Source organism: Megascapheus bottae, chromosome Y (assembly GCF_031878675.1).
Source record: "Megascapheus bottae isolate mThoBot1 chromosome Y, mThoBot2.hap1, whole genome shotgun sequence".
Lineage (NCBI taxonomy): Eukaryota > Metazoa > Chordata > Mammalia > Rodentia > Geomyidae > Megascapheus > Megascapheus bottae.
The window spans coordinates 5560749-5572540 of NC_143548.1; the positions used below are offsets into that span (position 1 = coordinate 5560749).

Genomic DNA, 11792 nt, shown 5'->3' on the forward strand with positions numbered 1-11792 from the left:
GAGAAACTCGATAAATGGGACTACCTAAAAATAAAATGCTTCTGTACAGATAAAAACAGTCAAAAAAGTAGAGAGAGCCAACCAACTGGGAAAAGATGTCCCAATAATTCATCTAAGAAATGCTTAATATGCAGTATCTACAGGGAACTCAAGAACTAATCTCCCCCGCCAACCCAATAAACCATTCACTAAATGGGCAAGGGAACTAAAGAGAGACTTACCAGAAGAAGAGATTAAAATGGCATAAAAGCATATGAGAAAATGTTCATCATCTATGGTCATAAAGGAAATGCAAATAAAAACAACCCTAAGATACCACCTTACCCCAACAAGAATGCCCAAGATTTGGAACTCAGATAACAACAGTTACTGGCAGAGTTGTGGAGAAAAAGGAACCCTACTACACTGCTGGTGGGAATGTAGACTAATTCAGCCACTCTGGAAAGTGTGGAGGTTTCTTAAAGAACTGAAAATAGACCTTCCCTACCATCCTGCCATGCCACTTCTGGGCATCTATCCTAAACATCATGACTCAAGATATTATAACAACACCTGCTCAGCTATGTTCATCTCTGCACTATTCACAATCGCCAGATGATGGAAACAAGCCAGATTCCCTACTGCAGATGAATGGATACAGAAAATGTGGTATATATATATATATATATATATACACATATATATATGTATATATATATGTATGTAGAATACAATAGTATTCTACATAGCCAGCAGACAAGATAAAATAATGGCATTCACAGGGAAATGGATGAATCTAGAGCGAATCATGTTGAACGAGACAAGTCAAGACCTAAGGAACAAAAGGTGCATGGTATCCTTAATATGTATCTATTAAATCCAAAGAGTACAAGAGCGAGGACTCAATAACTGCATACCCAAAGCTATGGACATGGTAATGGAAATATAAAAATAACTATATAGACATAAAAACCTATGACTCTATAGACATACTGTTTTATTTCTTAAATTAATATGTTTCTATGACATACAAACCCTTAGCCTAATTTTGATTAAGTTCTAAATACTAAGTCCCAGTAATTGTAGAGATTCCCTCGTTGAACACTTGTTTGTTAAACTTGTCATTTAAAATGTGATGTAAAAATCAACATTAAAAAATTCTTTAAAAAATTATACATTGTACAGGATCAATTGAGACCAAGTAAAGTTTCTTCAAAATGGACAGAGAGAAGAGAACAATCGGCTACAAAGTGAAACTGTTCAGAATAACCTCAGATTTCTCAGTAGGGATTAATAGAACTAATAAGAGCTTGGAATGACATATGCCAAGCCCCAATGAAAACCACCAACCAACAATACTGTACCAGATAAACTCTAATCATAGCTGATAGAAAAAGAAATGCTTTCCCCAGCATGGAAAATTAAAATAGAATATATTGACAAAATTCACACTATTAAAAATTCTCAAAGATGTTTTACACAATAAAAACAACTCAAACATGATATTGACAGAGAAATGGCACCTATACAGAATTCCAGGTAATTATACAATAAGAATTAAAAAGACATAGGCCCTAATGCAGTGGCCTCTTTGCTCTGTACTTAAGGATGGATAACTTACTTGCTGGGTGGATCTGTTTTTCTTCTTCAGTTACCGCAAATTCCCTTACTTTCTTTTCCATTTTTGTACACATGTGTGTCTAACTTTTTGTATATGGGATTTGGCCAGATTACTTACTAGACCCAGGCTGGGATCCTTAATCCTAACTCCTCTGTGGATTTTGTTAGGAGTACTTCAGAATATTTTTTTGCAACTATGAATATTGATACACAAATATTTCCATGCTTCAGTTAACAGAAAAATGCACAATTCAGCCAGCGAAGATGGCGAAATCCACATTAATTTGCTCTCTATTATGGAGGGACAAGAACCCATTTTCCCAGAACTTTCTGGGTTGGTTTGCTTAGAGTAAGCATTGAAATGTAGAAATAAATTGGAAAACAGCTAAACCCCATTACCAATACCCATAGTTTCATCTCAAAATTCCCATTTCTTTTTATTTAATTAAATAATTTCTAAGAAATGTATCATTTCATTTGATTATTTTATTGATTTTCTGATTATTTCAGAAAAATATCATTCACAATACAAAAGCAACTGATACCAGGCCAGTTCTGTTATGTATTTCTAAACAATTGTTTCATATTTGGCAGAATGTTTTGGTCATCATTCATCAGTGCAAAAATGTGGAGATTTCCAGACATTTAGTAATATAATTAGTTTTGCTTATTTGTACTGTGTGGTTCACCGTAAGGATTGTCATGAATGCCTACGCATTCCATGCATACATTTTCTCTAATTATTACAGTAAATGGATAGTTCAGATAAAGTAGTCTTAATGAGAATAATAATTTACCCGTTTGTCCTATGACTGTTTCTGAAATTTCACTTTACTTTTCAGTTTTCAAATGACAAAATGTTCAAATTCATAAACCATTTCTTTCTATTTCTGAAGCTATACATCAGTTATATCCGTTAAATTTGGGGGATCAGGAAATTGTTTTCTATCCATGTACATTCCTCTCAAAATTCCTCTGTGGTTCTCAAAAATGAAACATTCATAGAAACAATTCCATGGTAATGTAGGTAGTGCTTTTGGATGCAGTAGAGTCTCTTAATTACCTTTATGATATAATGATGTAGTGCCTTATAATTATGAATGGTATTTCTGTGGATAGCAGTGCATAGAATCCCAAATATCAGGCCATAGAATCCCGTAACCTGTATGTAATGATTTTAATAAACCTAGGTTTACAATTATTATGGAACTTCACAAGAACATTTCCAAATTACATGTTTATGAATGGGTGTGCAATTCATTGTACAAAGATTTCCATTACAATTCAGAAGTTAATATCTAACATGTAACACAACCACTTCATGGGAGAGAAGTTGCAATGTCAGGCATGAGTATTAAATGCTCTATATTTCAAGGAAAACAAAGCATGTTAATTGCATAGTCAATAATAAGAAATAAATACACTGTAAAAAAAAAGAACATTGTACCCATTGAAAAAAGAAGAAATGTCAAAATTGGAGTCTATGTTTCTCTTTGCAGGAATGAAATAATCATTACTGTGCATAATTTTATTCATGATTGTTGAAGACCCTAGGTTTGCCCAAGCATCAAGGTAACATGTTTATTACAGTGCTTTAGATTCATCTGTTCTTACTTGATTTTAGTAGTAACTACAGTTTCCAAGTAAGAAACTATTACAAACAGCAATTTCTCTGTGAAATCTAGGTGTCAATATTCATGTGTCATCAAACACACACACACACACACACACACACACACACACACACGCAGAGGAAATATTTTCTGTAAAACTTGGAAATAAAAGCAAAATCCTCAACTGTTGAAATCACAGAATTAAATTTGATTACTTATAAATAGGAACTCTAGATCACCAAATAGAGTATTACATTTGATTACCTCTTGCTAAATAAACTGAGACAAACAAAAATATTAATGTACCATATAAATTGGATTATAAATGAGAGACCGATTTCAGCAATCTATTTTCTGAAGATTTACAATCCTTGTATTTCTCTACAAGTTGTCAATAATTTATTTCCTGAATAACTATGTAAAGTCAGTCATTAATATAATTGTGTGCATGTGTGTGTGTCTGTGTGTGATTTGAGGGGTAGCTTGCACACATCTGACAATAAGGCTCCAGTTTAATTATGTAAACATGTTAACTCATTACAAACATGGAATTATGTAGAAATCATTTATTTAGAATGCAAACGTTAATCTTTTAAAGTGCTCTCTAGCTTTTTTCTTGTTCTGAGTGAAAATTTCTACAATATGAAAAAAGGCAGATATTTCATTTTCAGGCAACTGATAACAAGTCATCACTGAAGCATTAAGTTCCAATTCCTCAATTGAAAACAATTGAGATATTCTAATGGATGCTAAAGTGCTTGAAATCACAGAAACCTTGAAAACTGAAATGGGTGAATCATTATAAGGAAAAACATATCTATATTCCTTTAAGAATTCACTGTGAGCAATGTATTTTCTGATGTAATTAGTGAGGATTGATAGTGTAAAAAAATCTACACATTTCTTTGAGAGTCACAATATATTGATTACGTTAACTCATAACAAAAGCAGAAAAATGTTTTGCCTGGTGAATCATTGATTAAAAAGTAATATTTATTTGTATGAAAAGGAAAGTAATACATATAGGTTACTTCACAATTCTACTAAATAGCTTCATTAGCAGTTGTAGATACACTTTCAATTTTAAAATAGGACAATGGCAACTACTATTAGAAATAATATTATCTTGAACTTCCATTCCAAGGAACTTTGTTAACTGTGTGGACAGCTTCTCAGGAATAGTACTTGGATACTGTCACCCTGGAAATACTCAAAATAAGGTGAACATGTGAAATTTGACTGCAGTGAAAAGAATCCTTAATTTTAATAGTTACTGTTAAAATTCTTATGCAGTTAAACTCATAAGGCTCATAATCATACAGTTGATGTTTTTTGAAGTATCTTAGAAAATCTGCACTGCTGTGCAATGCATCACAGGAATAGCAAAGATATGAGACTAGGAATTTGTAATGAGTAGAATAAACATAATTGCCATACTGCTGTTCAGTTACATTCTAATAAGGTTCAATTATGTATCAACTCTTTAATTAATGACAGGCAAATTATACAGGAGGTTCAAATTCAGAGCAACAGAGTTGGTGTTGAAACTCAAAGTAATGAAACATGTAAATGTGATTACAGCACTTACTAGTATTTGGCACAACATCTAGAAAATGTTTGCTTATGCCACAGTTGAAATTCTCTAAAAAATGAGAAAAAATATGGTGACATGGTTGTAATTGTAATGCTGGCTATCACTCAATTATAAGTGACATTTTTTTGTGATTTCAAATTATTTATTGTAAGGCAAGAGCTGTAAATTTTGTCTGCAAATGGCATATGATATGAATTGAAAGTACCGCAGAGTTCCTATATATTTTTTGCCTTTACTTTTTAAACACCTCATTGAAGTATGAAGCCATTCTCAGCACACTGAGTATAAAATAAGAGACAAATTTTAAACAAATATTAATTCAGTATTCTCCTAAATGTTCACAGATGCTCTCCTCAGTTCATAGGCACTCCATTACCTTTTTCTGTTCATTCACAGGATAAGTATGATTCAAAATGTGATGGAAACAGAATACCGCAGAACACTTATGGACATTTTCTGGAGAAGAAATGTGGAAAAAATATGTTTGTCAGACCTGAATTCAATTTACAATTGAGTTAATCAGTCTTGGTGATTTCAGGGCTGACCCCAGAAGAAAATTTGTGGAAATATCAATAGATCTCGTATACATATTTGTCATGAGGAAGACTGAGTACTTCTGTGAGCAATCATTTTTTATTGTAGTGCAAGCTCATTTATTTACTGAAAAGCATACTCATAAGTTTTACTGTCATATAAAGATAAAATGCCATTTCTAATGCTATTAATTACTTTTGTGTTTTTATATTCTTCATACCATATATATTTTTCACACAACTCAATATCATGAAATAGGAAATGCATGTACATATTTAATTTATATAAGACTTCTTAAAGTCACCCCCACGACTCTTATGAAGCATTTACATAAAAATTCAGACAAGATCCCCTATTGAAGAACTTACAATATACTTCATATGGTTAAATTTATTTAAAAACTTATCATAATTGAGCCATCAGCCCTAATAGGCCATGTTATTTACTAGTACTTGGTGGCATTCCATGTTCACTTTAAAAACCATTGCAATAGGTTGGGCAATAGTGGCTCACTCCTGAAATCATAGCTATGAAGAGTGCTGAAAACTGAGGATTATGGGATAAAGCCAGCTTTGGTAGGAATAAGATTCACTGAACTCCTTTCTTCAAGTCAGCATAAGAAAACTAGAAAGGGCCCTGTGGCTCCAATGATATAGCCCTAGAGTTGGACTGAGTTCTTCAGGATCATGGACCATAACAAGAGCTGAAATCACCGAGGATGAAAAACAGGAAAAACTTCTGTGTACTCAGTAGATAAAAACTGAAAAAAAACCCATTATATCCAATAATATTCTCAAATCCAGTAGAGCAACAGACATAGCAAAGGACTTTGCCCTTCCTTTGATGATGGTGATTTTTAGTAGCCATTATGAATCCACAAGACTACCACTTTACTCATCACAATGTGATGGGTAAAAACTGGCATTTTTGAGAGGATATTTTATGGATATTTAGGAAAGGAAGTTCATGTGCATTTATCATCTTACTTTTACTAATTTCTTTGTTATTGTCAGGATAATATATAGGGAGTTACAGTTACATTAGCCAAGCTAAGTGTATTACTTCTCATACACTGATACATCTCATGTTTTTGTCCCTGTTTTCTTCCCTCATCTGATTTCAATCAGCTTTTTCCACATTTCTTTATTATTTCAAATGAATGAATATACATACAATACACCTGCTTTCAAAGTCAGATACAATAACCATAAGGGCATAAAAAAAGAGAAGAGAAATTACATAGTATAATAAACATAACAATAGCACTGGAGAAAGCTCTTGTTAACATGTCCTAGAGTTCCTTTCATTTAGTCTCATCCTATATGACCTTATATATGTAGGTTTTGAGCTATTGTAATCCTCTACTAGAAGGGTTGTAGATGTATACTAATTATTAGAGATGAGGGTAACCATGGAATGTATGTTCCCCTTGGGGGTCTTTCTTAAAATGTGACTGATGAAATCACATTCTTTACTTTTTTCATGGAGGAATGAAACTTGGACTTAGGATGTTCCAAGCATTCTACCGAAAAGAAATATATATATATATATATATATATATATATATATATATATATTTGAGGTTCAAGAAGAGATTAACTTCATGTATTTAAGAGAAAAACACACTCATAACATATACCACCTTAAGGCATTGACAGCAAAAGAAACTTTAAAAATGAACATAAAAAAGAACAGGCTGTCTGGAGTGGAGAGAAAAAATGGGATTTTTAACATGTATTTTTAGTTCATTATAAATTTCATATTTAATGATGAATAAAGTTACTTCCCCATTACTGAACAGGAGAAGTACTTATTAAAACATTTTTCATGTTATGTCTCTAGATAAAAATACAGTATTTTATTCCTAGTTAGACTAGGACTGTGGTAATTCAAAAAAGAAATTTATATCCAACTATTTAGCTGTATCCTTTTTTCTTCAAAGGAAACTGCTACATATTTTCAGATGACTCTCCAAGTCTTTCTGTCCATGTGATGTTTCCCAATAGAAACAACATATACCAAGAGTAGATTATAAGCCTCAATGTCCCACACTGATCTGAATTGTATGTTGGCAGGCTTACTTAGGTCATACAAGTTGTGATATTGTTTCTGAGTTGATCCCAAGGAGATACATAGTGAGCATTGAAGGACAAGTATTCAGTTTGGCTGCAATATCAGGGTGTTTCTGTGAAACAGAGTTTCAAATACACAAAATTATCATCAGCATTTATTTTACATTTGGGGAATAATTTGTACTCAAATCCCAATTATTAATGTATTGTAGATGGAAGTCTACTGAACCTAGAGAAAATAGAGTATGTGAAAAGGCTCCCATGGATATGACTTCCCATATTTATGTCTTCCTTAAAAATGCAAAGGAGATTATGTCTGTCCCAGAAATTCTGGAGTTGACTACAGGAATGTTAGAAGATGAGAAAGAGAAGTTAAGTCCCCAGATTCTGGAAACTTTCAAGTATTATGTAATTTTTGATGAAACAAAAGTACCTACTATAAATCACTCTCAAGTGTAGAAAGGAGATCTATGTGATCTCCCCCTTTTCCTCATTATGTATCCATTTTCTGAAATGGAAACATTTCTGTTACAATAACCAGTCATAAAAAAATCTAGTAGATGTCCTTATTACTTTAAATATAAGATTAATTTTGTCTTTCTTTTAAAGTCTAGCCAAATAGAGAAAAAAAACATAATACTTGGAATTATGGGTCCTCTGATAGAAATCACTGTCCAAAACAAATCTTATTTGGGCTCTGTAATGCTGATATCTATTTATGCACTGTAATCGTCTAAGAATCCAATATACAAAGCTGAGAATAACTTAAAAATCTCTCAATTGCCCTTTCTACCTGGACATACTCCCCACTAGTTTACTCATGTATTCTAATACTTAAAAACAATATACAAGTTGCTTCATACAATTAAGAAATTGTGATACACCACCATTTTCAGGCAACATATTACCTTTTTGCATTTCACCAGATGATATGGAAAGCTGGATGAGCTGATCTTTTGAGTTTTATCATGTGGGCACTGCAAAAACCTTGCAGGATACACAGAATCTTCTAAAACATAAAAGGTTCTAATGAAATAGTAAATATATTTTGGCAAAAACAAACATTTAACTACTATTGCATGTTAAACTTCTGCCTTACTTGAAAATCCAAGCATCAAACAAGGACCAAGAATACCACTAGACAATTTCAACAGGATAAAAAATAGTAGACCAATTCATTTCTGTGGTACATTCATCTCCTATTAGGTAATTCACAATTCAATATTGAAATTTATGTCATCAAGTTCCACAATTTACTTGCTTATTCACTTTCCATGAACACATTCTAAATTAAAATTCATTACAGAAATTTTAAATTTGAGAGGCTATTTCTATGAAACATACTTTCTTTTGCGAGCTCTTGACAATATACATTATACATTTCAGCAAAAGCAAAAGAAAAAAATAAATATACATACTAAAGTGGTTTGTTTAAGTACAGTTGGAAACATGAACCTTCTTGAATTTTTTTCAGGCATATTAGTTTCCATAAGTTCTATGGGGAAAATTATCTTAGTAGAATTATGACTAACTACTTCAATGTTAGGTCCATTTTAATTTCAGTAATCAGAAAACCAGATAGGACTGAATAACTTTCTCAAGTGATAGGTTTCATATATACTCATGTTTTTGGCCACGTAAGGTATGGATTTGAGCTCCTGGACATTACAATTCAGAACTTTTCAAGGACAAGAGTTCTGAAGTTTGAACCAAAGCACTTCTGAGTTTCTCTAGGTATATGAATTCAATCAATTGAAGCTGGGCTCTGTGCATGCATTGCTATCACACTATGATAAGGCCACACACCTGGCCCTAAAATACTTTTATTTCACTATTTAATATATGCTAGAGTCCTTTTCAGGAGGTAATAATAGAAATATAGTATATCTAAGTTCTGCACAGCCTTCACAGGTATAATAAGATGACCTTACCTGTGTTATTCATGGAAAAAGGGATTACCTTAGAATATTAAATATATAGAACTAAAATTGAAACATGTCCCACATGATTTTCTACAACAAATTTGATGTTTATCTCAAAACATGGCTTTACTTGACAAGTTCCTTCAATTGTCATCATTAAAAGAGATTCAGGATCACTTTATATTCATGTTGATTTCACCGTTATTCTAACTCAGTTAGCAGAAAATTTCAGCATAATGTGTCTTTTGCTTATGAACCAGAACCAGAATATAGTAGGATGGTTTGCTTTGACCCAATAATCAGGTGAGAGAGAATTAAAATGGATGGAAATTGGTACTTTTTGAAGTTTGAAGAAGTAATAGATTCTGGTTCATTTGTCCATTGTACACGAGTGACTACTCCCAGAAAATTATGGGTACTACCTGGTGGGACTTTAGGGATGGAAGTGGAAAAGCCAAGCTCAGGAGAGAAATACCAAGGAATATCCATGTGCCAAGAAGTTATACACAGCGTGGAGAAGGAAGAGGCAAAGAAGGAAAGAGCCTGTTAGAGGTTTCTGAGAGCCCACTGAACTCACCAAGGAAGTTGAGGCCTCATCTTCACCGCTAAGGCAGAAGACACAGAAGTAGACTTTACCGTAGCAACCTGTCCTTCTCTGTCCTGCCGCCTCTGCTTGGGGCCACTGTAATTGTGACGCAGCTCATCATCCTCGCTTCTAGTGTTCCCAGCTCGGAACTGTGTAACTCCGTGGAAAGACTCATTTCTACTGAGAAGAGGGAAGACAAGGTCCTTCTTCATTTGACTCTCCATTCTTGGGAACAATTTAGTAGACACGTACCAGAATTCAGTGGAGGAACGCTGTGAAAGGTTTTCACATAATGTGCAACTCCACTGCGTCCATTGTTTCTTTTTTTTGCTTTTTCAATCAACTTTATTAACATATAAGCTCTTTGCAGTCCTCCAAATAAATATCAGTTCATAAAAATAGGCCATTTTATTTATTTATTTATTTTTTGCAAATTATTGACCAATTTTCTTGATTTCAGATAAGTAAGGCTCTTTGATAGTACTCAGAAACAACACAGTGATGGTAGTTTTCCTGATTGGTGGGTAGTCTTTTAAAATTGTAAGGAGTTACTTGTACAAAATGTGTGTCAAACAAATAAGCCTGCCCTTATACATGCATCATTTCAGGATTGTTGGTAACCTGGACATATTTACTCCAAATCACCTTGCCTACTTATGTCGCTAAGACCAGCTCACTCACAATCACTTCAGTGACTGTCCATTTTGGGAATGACACCCAAAGCTGTAAAAAGTGGAGATGAGGGGTTCTTTTTTACACCAAGTGTCGGCAGGCAAAAGGTGGCTTTCAGTTCAGGATGTGCTACTTGGGCTTTCTTGAAACGTAAGCCCATTGGTCTGATGAACCTCTCATATTTAAGAGGGTTTCTTGTAAAGCTATCTCCAACAAAGCAAACTTCAGTAAACATCTTCTTCCCTGTCTTCTTTTTTCTCTTCCCAGTACTAATAACTTTTAATACTTCTGTTTCTCCCTGGGCACCAACTTTGGGCAGAGGGACTTCCCTCCTTCTCTTTCCCCTTCTCTATACGTTTTTGTTAAATAATGTCCTATGGCACTTTTCCTCGTGATTGTCCTGCTCTTTCCAACAGATAGGCAGGTTCTGCTCCGTGAGGAGTCTTCTCATCACCTTTTTGTTTGGTTCTCTTTTCCTGCATCTTGATGGTTTTTTTTATTTGCAGTGTGGTAGAGCTTAGTCTTTGTTTTTTGGGGTTTTTTTTTGGCCTTCTTTGATGGTTCATGATCCTCTGTTTCTCTTTTTCTCATTGTAATCCAAACGATATCCATAGTGTTTACAGTGTAATTCATATTCATTTTGTGGCATGGAGAAAGCTGCAGATGCCACCTCGGGAGAGAAAAGACTCTGTCAAGTCAGGGTCTCGGATACCCATAAGCAGCCCCTGCTCAATCCAAGACCGGAATGAGCGACCTTCTATGTGCATCCATCACTTCTAACTACATCCATCCATTATTTCTAATTGCTTCGGCCCATACCTCTCTCTGCTTTCTTTACACACACAAGATTAGTGATTCAATGCTTAGCCATATTTTCTTCTCTTTTTAAAAGCAGGATATATAGGAAAACATGGAAATTAGATATTTGAGGAAAGTTGTGTGTGAATCCATTGTATACTAGTAAAAACTGTAGATCTTGGGCCGGGTTGGCCTAGTGGTTAAAGTGCTTGCCTAGCATGCACGAAGACCCGGGTTCGATTTCTCGGTACCACATACATGGAAAAAAGCCGAAGTGGTGCTGCAGCTCAAGTGGTAGAGCTCTAGCCTTGAGAAAGTCCAAGGACAGTGCTTAGACCCTGAGCTCAAGCCCAGGACAGGCAAAAAAAAAACTGTAGATCTTGAGAAAGGGAAGATCACACA

The 11792-nt window shown here is 34.1% G+C and overlaps 1 pseudogene; it reads right to left on the minus strand.

Annotated features, from left to right (window-relative positions):
• Positions 1 to 10488: 10488 nt before the first annotated feature.
• Positions 10489 to 11241, minus strand: LOC150040230 (ribosome biogenesis protein NSA2 homolog pseudogene; annotated as a pseudogene).
• Positions 11242 to 11792: the final 551 nt, after the last annotated feature.